The following is a 20,791-nucleotide window of genomic DNA, read 5'->3' as shown; positions in this document are numbered from 1 at the left end:
CAAGGAGGGAGACCGATTGCCTACTTTAGTGAGAAATTAAATGGCGCGGTCCTCAACTATTCAACTTATGACAAGGAGATGTTTGCCCTCGTACGTGCTTTGGAGACATGGCAACACTACCTACGTGCCCGGGAATTCGTCATCAAAACTGACCATGAGTCTCTCAAGCACCTAAAAGGACAACAAAAGCTGAGCAAACGGCATGCCCGATGGGTAGCCTTCATCGAGTCTTTTCCATACGTCATCAAATACAAAACAGGTAAGTCTAATGTAGTAGCTGACGCTTTATCTCGGAGACACATTTTGCTCACTGCCTTAGATGCTAAACTCCTAGGCTTTGAACTCATGAAGGAGTTGTATAAGGATGACTTGGATTTTGCCAACGCTTATGCGAATTGGGGAAAATCTGACTTTGAAAAGTTCTTTGTACATGATGGGTTCTTATTTTATCTTACCAAGCTGTGCATTCCTCGAGGGTCCATACGTGACTTACTTATTCAGGAGTCACATAGTGGTGGACTAATGGGACACTTTGGTGTCACCAAGACATTAGCTGTATTGCAGGAACACTTCCATTGGCCTCGCATGCGCAAGGACGTGGAGAGGATTGTTGAAAGATGTGGTGTGTGCCACAGAGCTAAGTCTCGGGTCAACCCAAACGGTTTGTATACTCCTTTACCCATACCTCACCAACCTTGGGTTGACATCTCCATGGATTTCGTGCTTGGTTTACCTCGTTCAAAGCGTGGCCATGACTCTATATTTGTTGTGGTAGATAGGTTCTCCAAAATGGCTCACTTTATTGCATGTCATAAGACGGATGATGCTTTACACATTGCTGATTTATTCTTTAAAGAGGTTGTTCGTTTGCATGGCATACCTAGGACAATAGTATCCGATAGAGATGTCAAGTTTTTGAGCTATTTCTGGAAATCTTTATGGGGTCGGTTGGGAACCAAACTGTTGTTCTCTACCTCTAGTCATCCTCAAACGGACGGACAAACTGAGGTAGTCAATAGGACTTTATCCGCACTCCTACGTGCAATAATAAAGAAAAATATCAAGTCATGGGAGGAGTGTCTACCTCATGTTGAGTTTGCATACAATAGGGCTGTGCATAGTGCTACACAATTCTCGCCTTTTGAAGTTGTGTATGGTTTGAACCCCTTAACTCCCTTAGATTTGTTGCCATTACCTTCTTCTGAGCATATGAACTTAGATGGCAAGAAGAAAGCTGAGTTCGTGAGATCATTACATGACAAGGTTCGTACCAACATCGAGAGGAGGACGGCCCAATATGTCCAACAAGCTAATAAGCACAGGCGCAAGCTTGTCTTTGAACCAGGTGATTGGGTCTGGTTACATTTGCGTAAGGAGAGGTTTCCAAAACAACGGCAAAGCAAGCTGTCACCAAGAGGAGATGGGCCTTTTCAAGTTATTGAGCGCATCAACGACAATGCATACCGTTTAGATCTGCCTGGTGAGTATACTGTTAGTGCTACATTCAATGTTGCTGATCTAAGTCCATTTATTGCAGGGGACGAGTACGATTTGAGGGCAAATCCTTTTCAAGAGGAGGGGAATGATGCGGTTGAGCACGAGGCCCAAAGTGTACAAGTAGACCCTGTGAAGGTGCCCCAAGGCCCAGTGACACGAGCGCGAGCTAAGAGATTCAAGGAGTCCCTCCAAGCCTTGGTACGTGCCATCCAAACCCAAGAGAAACCAGGCATTGAAGGAATTGAGTTGGAATATCCTTGCACGACTACCAAAATGCTGCTTACAATTGAAGATGCAAGTGTTCAAGCTCCAAGCGGCGGGCTGAGCCGCAGTTAAGTACCCTCGCTGAGCCGTACGGGGGTCTCGCTTTCGGTCAAGTGAAGGCCCGAGGGACTGGCCGAACTTTCCTTGTTATTTTTCCAGTTTATTAGGTCTTTAGTCATGGCTATAAATAGCCTGAAGTCGCATGTTACATTCAGTTTTTTGAGAGTATTGAATAACATTTCCAGAATTTCGTCCATTCCTTGTGGCAAATTCCCTTAGCTTGTGAAAGCTAAGTTGAACATCCTAGAGTTGATCCTAGGCTGTTCTTGACTTATCAATCAAACACACACACTTGTTTGTGGCGTCCTCTACCGTTAAATCTGTTCTTGAGTGGTCCAAGTTCGGGTTCAACTCCATCAAATCTTCATCGTGTTCCTCTAGATCCGAAGTAGCTTCCGCCTCTCGCATCAGGTGATCATCTCGTGATACGCTCCTCGATCAAACACGTTCCGAGACACGTAGCACGTTTGCCCAAGGATCTAGCAAGATTGCCAACCGTTTGGATTGCGACTCCTAGAATCAAGAAGGACGACATGACTTGACTCGAAGCTGTAGAACGGCGACTCCAATTGAGGTGGTTACTCAAGTAGATAGGCCGAATGAACAATCAAGGACAATCGCGAGATTGCTCAAGAACCCTTGCCAAGCAAGTACTGGATTTGTAACTCTCGAATGTAAGAGAAAACAATGCTGAAATTTTAATTATCAAAGTGTGTAACCCCCCAATCGTACATGAGGGAGCCTTTTTATAGGCTTGAGACTAACGAAAACCTAAAGCCTAAACTAGATGGAAGGTCAGCCATCCTTGGACACAAGTAGGCCGAGACTCTACTTTTAACAGCCAACAATGACACTTAGACCGAACTAACACTAAGGACTAAATGCCTAGCCATCCATCTCCATAGGCAGGCCACTTGGATCGTCATGGGCTTGGATCGTCATGTGACAACTTGGTTATCACCTTCCAAGCCTTCAATGTTCCTGTGGATCCCATGTTGATCTTGGACACTTCGAAGAAGGGCTTGAAGTGATTCTTTGAAGCGCTTAACCAGTGCACGCGTAGCCAGACCCAATGGAACTCGAACTGGATCATCACGTGGGCTAAGGTCCGTGCACACATCAGTCCCCTCCACTTGAGAAGGATTTGTGTGAGACCCCGGTTAGTTCTTAAGTTTGATATTAGGTGAGATTAATTATTTGTGCGGTGAAATTGGGTTTTAGGGCTAACTAGAAAACCCTAATTGGGGTTATGGTTAAGACCCTAGTTTTGTATGGATCATAAGTTCGAGTTGTAGTTAAAGTTCGTTATGCTAGTGTGTGTTTTAGTGCAGGTAAGTATAGGATTTGATTCATGTTATATAGGTTAAGTAAGTTTAAAAGGTTAGAAAACCCTAAAACTATTAAAATCTCTAGTGTTATAATTTATTAGAACCCTAAGTTGGGGTTAAAACCCTTAATTTTGCCCATGACAAGAAAGTTGTTGTTTAGTTGTTTTATGTGCAATAAGGTGTGATTAAGTTAGTGGGGGTGATTAGTAGAGAAACTAAGTAAGATTAATTAGTTTGGATTAGATTAAGTTAATGACCTATGGACTAATTTTCAAAGAATTAAATGATTTGGGGCAAGAGTGTGAAAGGGGACAAAGAAGCTTGTGGTGGAAATTAAGCCATGGTTTGTTTGTGTGACAGCCCCACCTCCCCCTAAGGCGAACCAAAGGGTTCGGCGGGACGCCTGCCTAGCTCTCGCCGGGACTCAGTCGTTCACTCACACAAATCAGAAATAGAACCACAAGAAAGAGCAAAACGAGGATCCAAAACTTAAAACAAAGCTTATATACATTGCTATCTCAGAAAAAAGTACAACCGTCGAGAATACAAAAGTTCTCAAGTCACCATACAACCAGCCCGTGCCAAGCACTAGGGCGAGAACCAAAATAAAACCAAAACTAGACCCAGCCAGTCGGTACAGAGCTCTCGCCCTTGCTCGCCTTCCCCTGTTAAGGAAAACAAAACTAAAGGGATGAGCTAAAAGATCAGTGAGGTTCCGAACATAGAATCAAGTCATAAATCAAACGATAAGTCAAGAAACAGTTACAACATTTACAATAAACCATACATGAAAAGGATACGTTCGTTCGTTCATTCGTTCGTTCGTTCGTTCTCCTGTCATTCCCTTTCCTTCATTCATTTGAAAATGCATTTTTCGTTCATACATAAAACCCTCGTTCGTTCGTTCGTTCGTTCATTTCATTCACCCTTTCCTGGACATTGGCCAGTCTCCACCAACCTCCACCAACCTATAAGGTAATACTCGAGTATACCAAACGTTCACCCAGGTCACCATATCGCCCGACCGAGTCCGCTTCTGGCTCGAGTCGATCAGTAACAAGGGGCAGTGGCCAGTTCAGCCAAAAGGCTTACATTCATGCACAAGTAACATTTCAATCGTTCAATCATTGAAAAGTTCACAATCATTTAGGCTGAGTGCGATAAAATACACACTCGCCTAGAAAACTCGTTTTGAAAATCATCAAAAGCACTTAACATGTTATCAAACACTAACACAAGCCATGAAGTCAAGAAAATACGAAAAACAAGGAACACTCACCGAATTATGCTAAATAACGTCCAAAATGTCCTATCGGATCTTACCCTCGGTCACCGAGAAAACCTATGATTCAACGCGAAATAATATTATAATTCATCTAGCAGAACAAGTAAGTGGAATCAAGGAACTCGACTAGTTACGAGTACAACGGATAAAGGTGACTTTAAAGTGAGAAACAACCATTTGGATCTGTGGACGGAAATAACTAGGGTGTCATAAACCAAACTCAAAGGGTTATAACAGTTCCAATGGAAAACACTTGAATCAAAGTCAAGTCGGAATCCAACTAGATAGGCTCAGAAATATTATTTTTCAGAATCGTGTGTGTGGTTCAAAATCGATATACATTCAAGTAGGTATTATGGCCTACATGTCTTGACTGAGAAACCCTTAGGTCATACCTCGATATTTTGGTATGAAGTAGTAAATAAACATTTGAAGGTTCAAATGGAAAAGGTATCATGTTTTAAGATGGAAAACGGGCATAGTATTTGCCAAACGAAAATATACAAGTTGAAATAGAAACTTAGCCTTCGAGCGAAAATTTGGGCAGCACGCCCTTTGTATTTTCCTATTTCCAGCCATTTATGGCTTCATTATTTTTCTCATCCAGTCCCAAAGTCACACACAAAATAAGTTCATTCAATAGCCGTTCCGTAAGCTCCAAGTAGTACAAGTACAATTCAAGCTAGGGAAAAGTCCGGAAATGAAAGTCAAGCCCTAAAATATTCAAATAAGCACAATAAGACTCGATTACAAGTCATAAACCAATTCCACATACTACCAAAATAGGGCTCCATAAGCATACATAAGCATTAGAGGAAACCAGAAAAATCCGGAAATGGAGTTAAGTGTTAACCCAAAAAAAATAGTTTTTGACATCATTTTGTAGTTTTGGTACCAATGGCACTACGATGATCGGATGGAGGTGAAAGATACACCGTTTCGAAGCTCAGAGATAGGGCTACAATATTGCAGAAGGTCACTCAGCCCAGTTTCGAGTGTAACCAGGTCAAAAATGCAATCTACTACACCAGAACCGGAAAAACAGATTCACAAATCCCATTCTGGTGCAAACATCATAAATCAGGCTACCTAAGCCCAAATCCAGTAATTCCAAAGCCATCTGAAAGCTAAGAAACAGGGATACAATTCATCAGAAGACTTCAACAACTAATTCCGAAGCATTCCCAACCAAAATAACCCATTACAGAAGCAATTCTCAAATTCGGGTAAAAACAGGGCAGCAAGGGTAATTCCATCTCTTCTCAAGTTACGTTGCTCCGATTGACCTGAAATTTTTCAGGCGTCTCTAAAATATCATTCCATATAACTTTCATGTTTTAACCCAAGGCGAATTCGGCCTCTAACTAGGTGCAACAGTGCCGGACAGAATGGTGAAAATTGGAACCCTAACTTCTTAAATTTCCGTACAATGCGGAAATTTTCCGCAATTAACCACAATTTACATCCTCTAGCTTCATTTTAGATCATATACAATCATCATCCATGGCCACAACATATGAATCATATTAAAACAGAAAAATCATGAATAATTATGAAAATTCACCAATCTTCACCAAAAGTCACAAAACCTTGCGCAAATCCAACTCTATGACTAACACAAGTCACTAATTAAACATTATTAAGAACAAAGAAAGGATTGCTAGACATGATACCTTGAAATCTCAAGAAAGGTGATGGCTTAGTCCTTTCCCTTCTCCAATCACTCCACCACTACCTTCAATCTTCCCAAACAAGTGACTTTTGGGGAGGAATTTGAAATTTTAACGGTTGATTCACAAGATTGAGCAAGAAATGGAGTTGGAGTTGAAGGCTTTCTTCTTGTTTTTCCTCCTCAAGAATTCGGCCAAGATGCTAGAAGAATGAAGATGTTTTTGGTCAATTTTGATTTATTGGTAAAGTTGGTCCAAAGGTCAAAGTCTAACCAAATCACAAAGTGACACTTGTCACTCTCATTAATGCTTGGCTATCCTTTTGTCTCTCCACTCTCATCCATATAACAACCTTTAATTATCTCTTAGCACTTGGTAAAATAAATCCGGTATCCAAAACTTAACCTAATTGGCCGAATTTTTTCCGAACATTTCGTACTAGCGGGTCCCACATTCGATATACACTCTTAATTTCACATGAACTAACTTATACTAGAAAAATGATTTAAAAACTATATTTTGCTCATAAAAATTATCTGGGGAATTTTCTAATAAAGAAAAGGTATCAAAGTGTGAAATTAAATAAAATAAAGCCTAGAAATTCGGTAAATTTTCGGGTCCTCACACCCTCTCCCCCTTAAAAAAATTTCGCCCTCGAAATTTTACCTTCATTTGCCTCAGACGAGTCCGGAACTGTTTGGTTGCCTAACGCGTACACTTTTGCTGGCCCACTAGTTCGGTTCCCTCTTTCATTTGCTTGTTTTGCTTTAGCTCCTTCCAGTTGCGGAATACTACCTCCGCGTGACTGTCTCCTCGGACAGTTGCTAACTTGGTGCTCACCACTCCCACAAATCAAGCACTTCCGCCCTTTCCGCCAACAATCGTTCTCAGTATGATTGGCCTTTCCGCAATAGCTACAAGTCAAGTAGGAAGCCATCTTTTGGCTTTCTGGAGAAGTCTCCCCCTGTCCGGTTTGGCTTCCTTTGGTAGACCTTTCATTTCCCGCCCCTACTGTCCATGGCGGGTAGGACAAAAAGTTCACTTTCTGCATTTTAGAAGGTGCTATTGATTCACTAGGAGGTTCTTCAATCACACTACCAACTGCACCTCTTTTCCGAGTTTGGGAGGCTTTTACTTGTGCCTTTGCATTCTCGATTCGTTGAGCCTACTCAAGGGCCTCCGTAAAGGTATTCACTTGCGCCGCGGCTAACGCCTCTTGGATGTCCAAATTCAGTCCCTGTATAAACCGTCTTACTCTGCGCCGTTCTGTGGCTACCAGTTCAGAAGCAAACTTGGATAATCTTGTAAATTTTGTTTCATATTCGGCCACACTTAACGTTCCCTGGCGTAACCCAATAAACTCCTCCTCCCTCCTTTCTTGGACTAAAGGTGGAAGGTACTTCTCGTTAAATTCTCTTATGAAGTTTGCCCATATCCAGATGGTCTGTTCTCTTTCCCGCTTTGCTCTAATTACGTTCCACCATGATCGAGCCGGTCCCTCAAATTGAAATACTGCAAAGTTCACTTGCCTTTGCTCAGTGTAGTTTAGGGCTGTGAAGATATTAACCATGGTTTCTATCCATTGTTCAGCCACGTCCGGATCGGGCCCTCCAAGGAATTTTGGCGGAGCAAATTTTTGGAACCTTTCAAGAGCCTTATCCTCGCCCATCTCAGGGTTTCGATTTTGGTTTACGGGTATTTGGCCTTGTTGATCCACCAGTCTTGCCAAGATATCCGTCATCTGTTGCATTGCCGTTGCCATTTGGTCTCCAGTCGCAGCTCTTGATCCCTGCCCTTGCTCGGCTGACGTTTCCCTTTCTCCTCTTGATTCCGGGGTCCGCTCAGTTCCCCGGCCTCGACCACGTCCACGACTACGTCTCCCGTCCATAGATATGTTTTTCCCTCTCTCTTTTCTTTTCTTTTCCCCAAAAGGTAATTTTAGTGAATAATCACAGTAAATTGTCTAAGCACCAATTCCAGCATACCCAATACACAAGTAAACATATACGCACATAACACGCCAGATCAAGGATGCAGATAATCAAATACACAAATACATATCACACATACATATCCAGTTTGACAGATAATATATACACGAATTCGCATGCTAACGTCATGTAGTAGCCATATATGGGTGCATCAAAAGAAAAGGGATACGTTGCCCCACACCATGTTAACCCCGTCCGGTCTCTCACGTCACTTTCTATCCCACTAGATGTCCATTGGACTCTTGAAATCATTCTAGCCAGACCAAGCCTGTTCATTTCCCAAAATGCGAATCTCAAATACTGAGCATCGCCTCAACGCTAAAGTACTCGGGCATGAGAATTCGAAATAAGACAATTCACATCTCGAGCTAGCCAGTCCCAAGAGTAAACCATCATCTACAATCGAAATTCCTACCCGACATACCTATCTATGGTCCTCAAATACCATGAGAGAGATTTAAGGCCTATAACATTCACAATTCATAGCTTATGCTCAAATGAGCACTAAGTCCTTTATACTCATGCACCACTTAGTCCAGGCTCACTCGGCGCAGAGACCACGCGAAGCAGGCTCTGATACCAACTGTGACAGCCCCACCTCCCCCTAAGGCGAACCAAAGGGTTCGGCGGGCGGCCTGCCCAGCTCTCGCCGGGACTCAGTCGTTCACTCACACAAATCAGAAATAGAACCACAAGAAAGGGCAAAACGAGGATCCAAAACTTAAAACAGAGCTTATATACATTGCTATCTCAGAAAAAAGTACAACCGTCGAGAATACAAAAGTTCTCAAGTCACCATACAACCAGCCCGTGCCAAGCACTAGGGCGAGAACCAAAATAAAACCAAAACTAGACCCAGCCAGTCGGTACAGAGCTCTCGCCCTTGCTCGCCTTCCCCTGTTAAGGAAAACAAAACTAAAGGGATGAGCTAAAAGCTCAGTGAGGTTCCGAACATAGAATCAAGTCATAAATCAAACGATAAGTCAAGAAACAGTTACAACATTTACAATAAACCATACATGAAAAGGATACGTTCGTTCGTTCATTCGTTCGTTCGTTCGTTCTCCTGTCATTCCCCTTTCCTTCATTCATTTGAAAATGCATTTTTCGTTCATACATAAAACCCTCGTTCGTTCGTTCGTTCGTTCATTTCATTCACCCTTTCCTGGACATTGGCCAGGCTCCACCAACCTCCACCAACCTATAAGGTAATACTCGAGTATACCAAACGTTCACCCAGGTCACCATATCGCCCGACCGAGTCCGCTTCTGGCTCGAGTCGATCGGTAACAAGGGGCAGTGGCCAGTTCAGCCAAAAGGCTTACATTCATGCACAAGTAACATTTCAATCGTTCAATCATTGAAAAGTTCACAATCATTTAGGCTGAGTGCGATAAAATACACACTCGCCTAGAAAACTCGTTTTGAAAATCATCAAAAGCACTTAACATGTTATCAAACACTAACACAAGCCATGAAGTCAAGAAAATACGAAAAACAAGGAACACTCACCGAATTATGCTAAATAACGTCCAAAATGTCCTATCGGATCTTACCCTCGGTCACCGAGAAAACCTATGATTCAACGCGAAAGAATATTACAATTCATCTAGCAGAACAAGTAAGTGGAATCAAGGAACTCGACTAGTTACGAGTACAACGGATAAAGGTGACTTTAAAGTGAGAAACAACCATTTGGATCTGTGGACGGAAATAACTAGGGTGTCATAAACCAAACTCAAAGGGTTATAACAGTTCCAATGGAAAACACTTGAATCAAAGTCAAGTCGGAATCCAACTAGATAGGCTCAGAAATATTATTTTTCAGAATCGTGTGTGTGGTTCAAAATCGATATACATTCAAGTAGGTATTATGGCCTACATGTCTTGACTGAGAAAACCTTAGGTCATACCTCGATATTTTGGTATGAAGTAGTAAATAAACATTTGAAGGTTCAAATGGAAAAGGTATCATGTTTTAAGATGGAAAACGGGCATAGTATTTGCCAAACGAAAATATACAAGTTGAAATAGAAACTTAGCCTTCGAGCGAAAATTTGGGCAGCACGCCCTTTGTATTTTCCTATTTCCAGCCATTTATGGCTTCATTATTTTTCTCATCCAGTCCCAAAGTCACACACAAAATAAGTTCATTCAATAGCCGTTCCGTAAGCTCCAAGTAGTACTGATACGAACAAGAGGAGCCACTGGAGCCATGATACCAACCCTTGTTCATGTCATTCATTTCCATCCAGATTTGAGGACAAATCCTGCTCAAGTGGAGGGGACTGATGTGTGCACGGACCTTAGCCCAAGTAATGACCCAGTCCGAGTTCCATTGGGCCCAGTCACACGTGCACGAGCCAAGCCCTTGTTCGAATTGTCCAAAACCAACATGGAGTCCATAGAGATATTGAAGGCTTGAAGGATTTTAATCGAGTTATCTACACCATGACCCAAGCCCATGAAGACTCAAGTGGGCCTCCAAATGAGTTGGCCGAATAGGGCCTTAGGCCTTAGTAGTTACTTAGCAATTGATTAGTGTTTAAGTAAGAGCATGGGCCGGCCCATCTTGCCCCAAGACCATGGGCCGACTTTTCCCTTTCCTAGTCCCTTTAGGGTTTCAGTCACTTTAGCCTATAAATAGGCTTGCTTTGTAAGGTTTTAGGGTGGACGTTTTATCAATAAAGTTTTGCATATTTTCGATTCTTCTTGAGAGAGAGATTCGACCCCCTTTACTTGCTTTGGCAAGGGTTTTGAGCAGTCTTGCGTTCTGTCCTAGATTGTTCTACCGACCTATTCCCCTGGAGTATTCACCTTCATCGGAGTGTCGTCTACCGTCTTGAATCATATTGTGTCGTCCGTTTGGTTCTAGACCCCGCAATTCCAAGCGTTGGACATCCTCGCTAGATCCTTGGGCAAACGTGCTACGTGTCTCGAAACGTGTTGATCGAGGAACGTATCAGTTGGCTTCAGAGCTTTGGTGGAGGTATCTTCCGTTATATCCGTAGTTTTGTCTTAGTTTTCCTTGTGTCCGCTGCCTTGTTTAAAAAAAAAAAAAAAAAACGTCACTGTTCATCCGCTACTGTTCATCCGGCACTGTTCATACGACACTGTTCACGTTACTGTTCATCCGAACACAAAAATCTGTTGGTGTGTTATCTCCTTTGTGTTGTGTCTAGTTTGTTGATAATTTCTGTCCACAACTTGTTTCTTGCGTTTGAGTCGTTTGTTGCATCAAAAATTCTGGTTGTTGGTGTTTCAACGTTGCTCCCAAATCTGTCTCATTAGTTGGTTGTCGCTTGGGCAGCAAGAACAATAACGTGACGGCTGCTAGGGTTTCCTTATCTTTCTAGGGTTATCCTTGCGGCTAGGGTTTTCTACTTGCGGCTAGGATGTCTACTTGCGGCTAGGGTTTCTTTGTACTCACTTGGACACTCTCTCTCCTACCTTTTTAGGAAACTTTCCCAAACTCTCTCATCCATTTTTTTTTTTGGAAACTTTCTTAAAGTCTCTCATCTATTTTTAGGAAACTTTCCTAAATTCTCTCATCCATTTTTTTGGAAACTTTCCTAAATTCTCTCATCCATTTTTAGGAAATTTTCCTAAACTCTCTCATCCATTTTTTTGGAAACTTTCCTAAATTCTCTCATCCATTTTTAGGAAACTCACCTAAAATTCTCTCATCCATTTTTAGGACCTTTCCTATATTCTCTCATCCACTTTAGGAAACTCTCCTATATTCTCTTCCTAGATTTTAGGAACACTCTCCTACACTTTCTCCTATATTTTCTCCTAGTTTTTAGGAACACTTCCCTACACTTTCTCCTACATCTCCGTGATTACTCTTGAGGAAGAAGTTGGTGACATTTATTGGACTTGAGCGGCCTTTCTCAACTACCTAACCCAACAGGTTCCCTCATACATTCATGGCGAGTACAAGACGCATAAAAGTTAGCTCACCACATTGGCTTCCTGATCCTAAGGGAGTCAAAGAAGTGGCATTACGTGGTGTAGATGAGCAATTGGACATCGTCAAATCTCAGTTGCTTGGTTGGTTTTATACTCGTTGTGGTGTCAAAGATAAAATCTGTAGCTTGGCCATTGATGGGAGTTGTGAAGTCAACCTTGCAAGTGCTATCATGGTTGAGAAATTAAATCTTCCAACCATTGATCATCTTCAACCATACAAGTTGACGAGCACTCATGGTAATGTTTGGGTTACTAAGTACACACTTGTACCTATTCAAATCGGCAAATATGTGGATGAGGTGTTGTGTGATGTAGTCCCAATTCAAGTGACACATGTGTTATTGGGCAAAGCATGGATGTCGAGGCGAGAAATTAAATATGACGGACATACTAATAAGTATTCCTTCTTATTTAATAGTCGTCGTCTTGCACTTGTATCACTTACTTATGACCAACTTTGTATTGATCTAGCATGCATGAAAAGTGAGCTTGAGCGTTATAGAATGGAGAAAAAGCTAGATGAGGGAATTGTGCCTGAAGAGGTAAAACCCGAGGGAGTTGGAAGTAATGAGATGAAAGGGTCAGCTGTTGAACTAGAAAAAGAGATGGAAAAATCTAATGAGATGGGTGGTAAAAAGGAAGAAAGGAGAGAAAGTGGGCTGATCTTGAGCAACCCGGTGAAGGCCTATTATTTTCCTAACGAACTTACCTTCGCGTTGTTTAGTGTTTCTACTTTTATACAGATCAAGCAAAGGCAAGTTGAGTTGATCTTGGTGTGTTCCATTCCAAAATCAATTGTAGACTTTGCAAGCCTCCATGAAGTTGGCACTCCAAGAGTTAAACCCCGTTGGTATCCATTCATGGAACAATATCAACTCAAATCAGTCCACACCAAAGGGGAGTTGATTCGAGCTCGTCTTGAAGGGAACACTCCACATTTTGGGGATCGTTGTGTACCAAGGGTTCGTTTAAAGAACAAGTACCTCAATGACCATTATGATTTTCGTCTTGCTCTTAGTCCACATGAAGCTCCAACATCACCAAATCCGCCTTGGTGCCTTGCAAGTGTGTTCGAGCCGGAGTTCGATTTCATGGGATACACTTCATACCACTTTGAGGACCCTTACCTCATGACCACAAACGATCAAGTTGAGCATACATTGAAGATGGTTTGTGAGATTCAAGGTTCGACAAGGGTTATGTTCCAACTTAGCCCATGGGCTTTGCATTGGATGCCATCTGTAGCCATCATAACAAGATTGAGTCGAAGGCATGTAACTCGTCTTGTCACCATTCGTGCTTCAATTTGTGGGCAAATTGCTTTCCAGATGGGGGGAATGATACGAACAAGAGGAGCCACTGGAGCCATGATACCAACCCTTGTTCATGTCATTCATTTCCATCCAGATTTGAGGACAAATCCTGCTCAAGTGGAGGGGACTGATGTGTGCACGGACCTTAGCCCAAGTAATGACCCAGTCCGAGTTCCATTGGGTCCAGTCACACGTGCACGAGCCAAGCCCTTGTTCGAATTGTCCAAAACCAACATGGAGTCCATAGAGATATTGAAGGCTTGAAGGATTTTAATCGAGTTATCTACACCATGACCCAAGCCCATGAAGACTCAAGTGGGCCTCCAAATGAGTTGGCCGAATAGGGCCTTAGGCCTTAGTAGTTACTTAGCAATTGATTAGTGTTTAAGTAAGAGCATGGGCCGGCCCATCTTGCCCCAAGACCATGGGCCGACTTTTCCCTTTCCTAGTCCCTTTAGGGTTTCAGTCACTTTAGCCTATAAATAGGCTTGCTTTGTAAGGTTTTAGGGTGGACGTTTTATCAATAAAGTTTTGCATATTTTCGATTCTTCTTGAGAGAGAGATTCGACCCCCTTTACTTGCTTTGGCAAGGGTTTTGAGCAGTCTTGCGTTCTGTCCTAGATTGTTCTACCGACCTATTCCCCTGGAGTATTCACCTTCATCGGAGTGTCGTCTACCGTCTTGAATCATATTGTGTCGTCCGTTTGGTTCTAGACCCCGCAATTCCAAGCGTTGGACATCCTCGCTAGATCCTTGGGCAAACGTGCTACGTGTCTCGAAACGTGTTGATCGAGGAACGTATCAAGTACAAGTACAATTCAAGCTAGGGAAAAGTCCGGAAATGAAAGTCAAGCCCTAAAATATTCAAATAAGCACAATAAGACTCGATTACAAGTCATAAACCAATTCCACATACTACCAAAATAGGGCTCCATAAGCATACATAAGCATTAGAGGAAACCAGAAAAATCCGGAAATGGAGTTAAGTGTTAACCCAAAAAAAATAGTTTTTGACATCATTTTGCAGTTTTGGTACCAATGGCACTACGATGATCGGATGGAGGTGAAAGATACACCGTTTCGAAGCTAAGAGATAGGGCTACAATATTATAGAAGGTCACTCAGCCCAGTTTCGAGTGTAACCAGGTAAAAAATGCAATCTACTACACCAGAACCGCAAAAACAGATTCACAAATCGCATTCTGGTGCAAACATCATAAATCAGGCTACCTAAGCCCAAATTCAGTAATTCCAAAGCCATCTGAAAGCTAAGAAACAGGGCTACAATTCATCAGAAGACTTCAACAACTAATTCCGAAGCATTCCTAACCAAAATAACCCATTACAGAAGCAATTCTCAAATTCGGGTAAAAACAGGGCAGCAAGGGTAATTCCATCTCTTCTCAAGTTACGTTGCTCCGATTGACCTGAACTTTTTCAGGCGTCTCTAAAATATCATTCCATATAACTTTCATGTTTTAACCCAAGGCGAATTCGGCCTCTAACTAGGTGCAACAGTGCCGGGCAGAATGGTGAAAATTGGAACCCTAACTTCTTAAATTTCCGTACAATGCGGAAATTTTCCGCAATTAACCACAATTTACATCCTCTAGCTTCATTTTAGATCATATACAATCATCATCCATGGCCACAACATATGAATCATATTAAAACAGAAAAATCATGAATAATTATGAAAATTCACCAATCTTCACCAAAAGTCACAAAACCTTGCGCAAATCCAACTCTATGACTAACACAAGTCACTAATTAAACATTATTAAGAACAAAGAAAGGATTGCTAGACATGATACCTTGAAATCTCAAGAAAGGTGATGGCTTAGTCCTTTCCCTTCTCCAATCACTCCACCACTACCTTCAATCTTCCTAAACAAGTGACTTTTGGGGAGGAATTTGAAATTTTAACGGTTGATTCACAAGATTGAGCAAGAAATGGAGTTGGAGTTGAAGGCTTTCTTCTTGTTTTTCCTCCTCAAGAATTCGGCCAAGATGCTAGAAGAATGAAGATGTTTTTGGTCAATTTTGATTTTGATACGAACGTCGCCAACCTTGTGACGAAACCCGTAAAAGATTAGCTTCAGGATCGACAAGAGGACACCAAGTTTGGAGCGGATGACCTCAACCCGTTAATCACGTGGTTAACGAACCTTGGTATAATGGTAGAAGACGCCACAACCTAGTGCGATTCTAGATTGATAAGTCACGAACACCTAGAGAAATTCTAAGGTATTCAAGAAGCCTTGGAGAAACCAAGAAAACTCTCAAAATCTGATTTATTGATTGAATGCCTAAAACCATTGGAAGTGTGGGCTATTTATAGCCTTACATAGAGATGAACAACTAAATGTGGAACTAGTCTAGAGTTGTGGTCTTGACTAAGACTAACAATTGTAGGCTTGACCAAACCTTATGAGGTCATCCCTTAGGTAAACAACCTTATGAGGTCATCCCTTAGGTAAACAACCTTATGAGGTCATCCCTTAGGTAGACAACCTTATGAGGTCATCGCTTAGGTAATTAAAGCATGACTATGGACCATTAAGCCCTTATTACAATGACTTAACTAAAATAGCAAATGTGACTAGATGGGCAGACGACTTGAGCTTATAAAGCGTGCCCACACCTTATAATGACTTTGCTATGGTGAATCGATTAAATGGCAGAAGACGTATCCTTATAAAGCGTGTCTGTGCCTTATAACGTCTTTGCTGCGGTGAAGCTGAATGAACTGCTCGAGCTCGTGTAACCAGTCCTAGTGGGACTTGAACCTTATCCGATGGCATAGCTTGACTCGTATCATTCCCCTTCTCTTGAAAGCAATTTGCCCACAAATTGAAGCATGAATGATGATAAGAAGAGTTACATGCCGTCGAGTCAATTTTGTTATGATTACCACAATTTTCATCCAATGCATAAACCACTTGCTAAGCTGGAAAGTAAACATTGTTGAACCTTGAATCTCACGAACCAGTTTCAATGTATGCCCAACTTGATCGCTTGTGATCATGAGGTAAGGATCCTCAAAGTGATGCGATGTAGATCCTATGAAATCATACTCCTCAAACTTGAATAAGCTTGCAAAGTATGGAAGCTGACTTGGTGAAGTTGGAGCTTCAAGTGGACTAGGTGCAAGATGAGCATAGGTATTGTAGTGACCATTGAAGACCTCGCTCCTTGTGTAAACTCGTGGAACATGGTCGGTTCTAAGGTCTTGAGGGTACACATAGTTTGATCCTCCAAAGACGTGAACAGTTTTGAAATTATCTGATTCCATGAATGGGAACCAATTTGATCTAACTCCTAGAAGACAAACTCCATGGAAACTCGCAAATTGCACAAGCGTCTTTGGGATGGAACATTGTAAGATCAAAACGATTGCACTTTGCTTAACCTGCACAAAACAAGGAACACTAGACAGAGCAATGTTAAGGTTGTTAGAATGGCAATAAGTCCCCTCACTCTCATTTTTGTTGAAACTTAAAATCAGTGCATTATCCCTTCTTTCTTTCGCTTCCTCAGTCAACACTTTGGATTTTTCAATCTCTTTCTCATGCTCAATAGCTGTCTTTTTCCTCTCATTATTCTTAGCCTCTTTCTCCTTTTCAACTCCCTCAGATTTTACCTCATCAGTCACAATTCCCTCATCTAGCTCTTTCTTCATACTATAACGCTCATGTTCACTTCTCATGTATGCTAGATCAATACAAAGTTGGTCATAAATAAGTGGTACAAGTGCAGAACGACGACCATTAAATAAGAAGGAATACTTATTAGTATGTCTATCATATTTAACTTCTCGCCTCAACATCCACGCTTTACCTAGCAACACATGTGTCACTTGAATTGGGACTACATCACACAACACCTCATCCACATATTTGCCAATTTGAATAGGTACAAGTGTGTGTTTAGTAACCCAAACATCACCATGAGCACTCGACAACTTATACGGTTGAAGATGATCAATGGTTGGAAGATTTAATTTGTGAACCATGATAGCGCTTGCAAGATTGACTTCACAACTCCTATCAATGGCCAAGCTGCATGTTTTATCTTTGACACCACAACGAGTATAAAACCAACAATGCAACTGAGATTTGACGATGTCCAACTGCTCATTTACACCACGTAATGCCACTTCTTCGACTCCCTTAGGATCAGGAAGAAGATGTTGTAAGCTAGCTTTTAAATGCCTCGTATTCGCCATGATGTATTGAGGAAACCTGCAAAAATTTAGTGAAACAAAAGATATTTTTCCTTACCACACAAGCTCACATGTTTACACTCGTCACTCGTGTATCACTCAAGTGTTTAAAACACTCTAATGTTCTCAAGGTTCTGTTTGCTTCCTTGAAGAAAGTAGAAAATTTCCCTGAAAAGTTCAACTAGCTTCGCACAAGAATCTACTCAAATGTGGCTCGTTATAAGCTGGAAATTTGAGGAGGTATAAGACAAAAATGACTCAAAAGAACTGGAAAAAATAATCGGCTGGAATTTGTTGGAAAAAAATGCGCAGATGCACGACAAAAGGACTACTAGTTATGCAACACAAAAACTAGCTATACAAGAGCTGGAAATTTGGACACTACTCTGGCTGGAAATTACTGGAAAAAATAATCAGAACAACTGATTCAAGAAAGCTATAAAGATTTGACTCAATAACAACTGCCTAAAGAGTGCACCAACACTTGCTCTTGTTGCAGCAATTTAGGAAATAATGGATAGTGGAAATTTTTGGATTATTCCGGAACTAATCCCCTTTTCCTATCCCAAAAAGGATTTAACAGGCTGTAAAAACGAAATTGAAGTAAATCAGGACAGCCTTATTCAAGTTGGACTAAACTAATCAAATCCAACTTGGAATTGGAGTAGGGTTGGTGGTTGTTTTGGTGCTCTTTTTTTTTTATGGTCAGCTTTTAGGAAGGCATTTATCACAATCAATGGTCAAATTTGGAAGCTTTCAAGAGTCAAATTTCGTGGCTTAGGAAGGCTGGCTTTCAAGAGTCAAATTTCATGGCTGAACATTCTTCTTCTTATCAATGGTCAATTCTGGAGGCTTTCAAGAGTCAAATTTCGTGGCTTAAATGTTCTTGATCAAGAAAGAAGATTGTTGTGGTGATCAAGAAAGAAGATTGATCAAGAAAGAAAGAACGACAAGGATTTTGGCAGCTGAAATTTTGCAGCCTTGTTGTTTACCAAGATTTGGTTCCCAAAACCCAGAAACTTCAAGATTCTTTCAAGAATTCAAGATGCTAATCTCCAGAATTCAAGAAACACAAAATTGAAGATGATTTCCTCCCCAAACAATCCAAGATTTCACGATTTGATCAAGACAGATTTCCAGGAATTTTTGTAAGGTTAGCCAGCTATTTTTTTTTTGTATGTAAACAAGAACACAAGGTAATAACTAGATAGGACTCTAAAACCCTTGCTACAAACTGATTTTTTTTTTTCGGATGAACAGTAACCTCGAATGATCAAATAGAACAAAAAGACTGGAATTGAATGGATATAACAGGATAGAAACAAGACTCAAACAAAGAATCAAGAATAAGACACAAAAGAAAAGGCTGGACCAAATAAGACTAACCACAGCAATTAACAACAACTAGACACAAGTTTATGACGTAACAAATCTGGAAAAATAACGCAAGAACACGAAGTAACAAAACTGGAAATTGCGGATAGCAACTTAGAACACGAAAACAGAATTTTCGACAACTTGACTCGAAAGGAAATAAATAAAAGGATATAACGTGATACCTCTTAACTAGCTCTGATTACCAACTGATACGAACGTCGCCAACCTTGTGACGAAACCCGTAAAAGATTAGCTTCAGGATCGACAAGAGGACACCAAGTTTGGAGCGGATGACCTCAACCCGTTAATCACGTGGTTAACGAACCTTGGTATAATGGTAGAAGACGCCACAACCTAGTGCGATTCTAGATTGATAAGTCACGAACACCTAGAGAAATTCTAAGGTATTCAAGAAGCCTTGGAGAAACCAAGAAAACTCTCAAAATCTGATTTATTGATTGAATGCCTAAAACCATTGGAAGTGTGGGCTATTTATAGCCTTACATAGAGATGAACAACTAAATGTGGAACTAGTCTAGAGTTGTGGTCTTGACTAAGACTAACAATTGTAGGCTTGACCAAACCTTATGAGGTCATCCCTTAGGTAAACAACCTTATGAGGTCATCCCTTAGGTAAACAACCTTATGAGGTCATCCCTTAGGTAAACAACCTTATGAGGTCATCGCTTAGGTAATTAAAGCATGACTATGGACCATTAAGCCCTTATTACAATGACTTAACTAAAATAGCAAATGTGACTAGATGGGCAGACGACTTGAGCTTATAAAGCGTGCCCACACCTTATAATGACTTTGCTATGGTGAATCGATTAAATGGCAGAAGACGTATCCTTATAAAGCGTGTCTGTGCCTTATAACGTCTTTGCTGCGGTGAAGCTGAATGAACTGCTCGAGCTCGTGTAACCAGTCCTAGTGGGACTTGAACCTTATCCGATGGCATAGCTTGACTCGTATCAGATTTATTGGTAAAGTTGGTCCAAAGGTCAAAGTCTAACCAAATCACAAAGTGACACTTGTCACTCTCATTAATGCTTGGCTATCCTTTTGTCTCTCCACTCTCATCCATATAACAACCTTTAATTATCTCTTAGCACTTGGTAAAATAAATCCGGTATCCAAAACTTAACCTAATTGGCCGAATTTTTTCCGAACATTTCGTACTAGCGGGTCCCACATTCGATATACACTCTTAATTTCACATGAACTAACTTATACTAGAAAAATGATTTAAAAACTATATTTTGCTCATAAAAATTATCTGGGGAATTTTCTAATAAAGAAAAGGTATCAAAGTGTGAAATTAAATAAAATAAAGCCTAGAAATTCGGTAAATTTTCGGGTCCTCACACCCTCTCCCCCTTAAAAAAATTTCGCCCTCGAAATTTTACCTTCATTTGCCTCAGACGAGTCCGGAACTGTTTGGTTGCCTAACGCGTACACTTTTGCTGGCCCACTAGTTCGGTTCCCTCTTTCATTTGCTTGATTTGCTTTAGCTCCTTCCAGTTGCGGAATACTACCTCCGCGTGACTGTCTCCTCGGACAGTTGCTAACTTGGTGCTCACCACTCCCACAAATCAAGCACTTCCGCCCTTTCCGCCAACAATCGTTCTCAGTATGATTGGCCTTTCCGCAATAGCTACAAGTCAAGTAGGAAGCCATCTTTTGGCTTTCTGGAGAAGTCTCCCCCTGTCCGGTTTGGCTTCCTTTGGTAGACCTTTTATTTCCCGCCCCTACTGTCCATGGCGGGTAGGACAAAAAGTTCACTTTCTGCATTTTAGAAGGTGCTAT

Source organism: Coffea arabica, chromosome 6e (assembly GCF_036785885.1).
Source record: "Coffea arabica cultivar ET-39 chromosome 6e, Coffea Arabica ET-39 HiFi, whole genome shotgun sequence".
NCBI lineage: Eukaryota > Viridiplantae > Streptophyta > Magnoliopsida > Gentianales > Rubiaceae > Coffea > Coffea arabica.
This window is presented reverse-complemented; position numbering follows the sequence as displayed.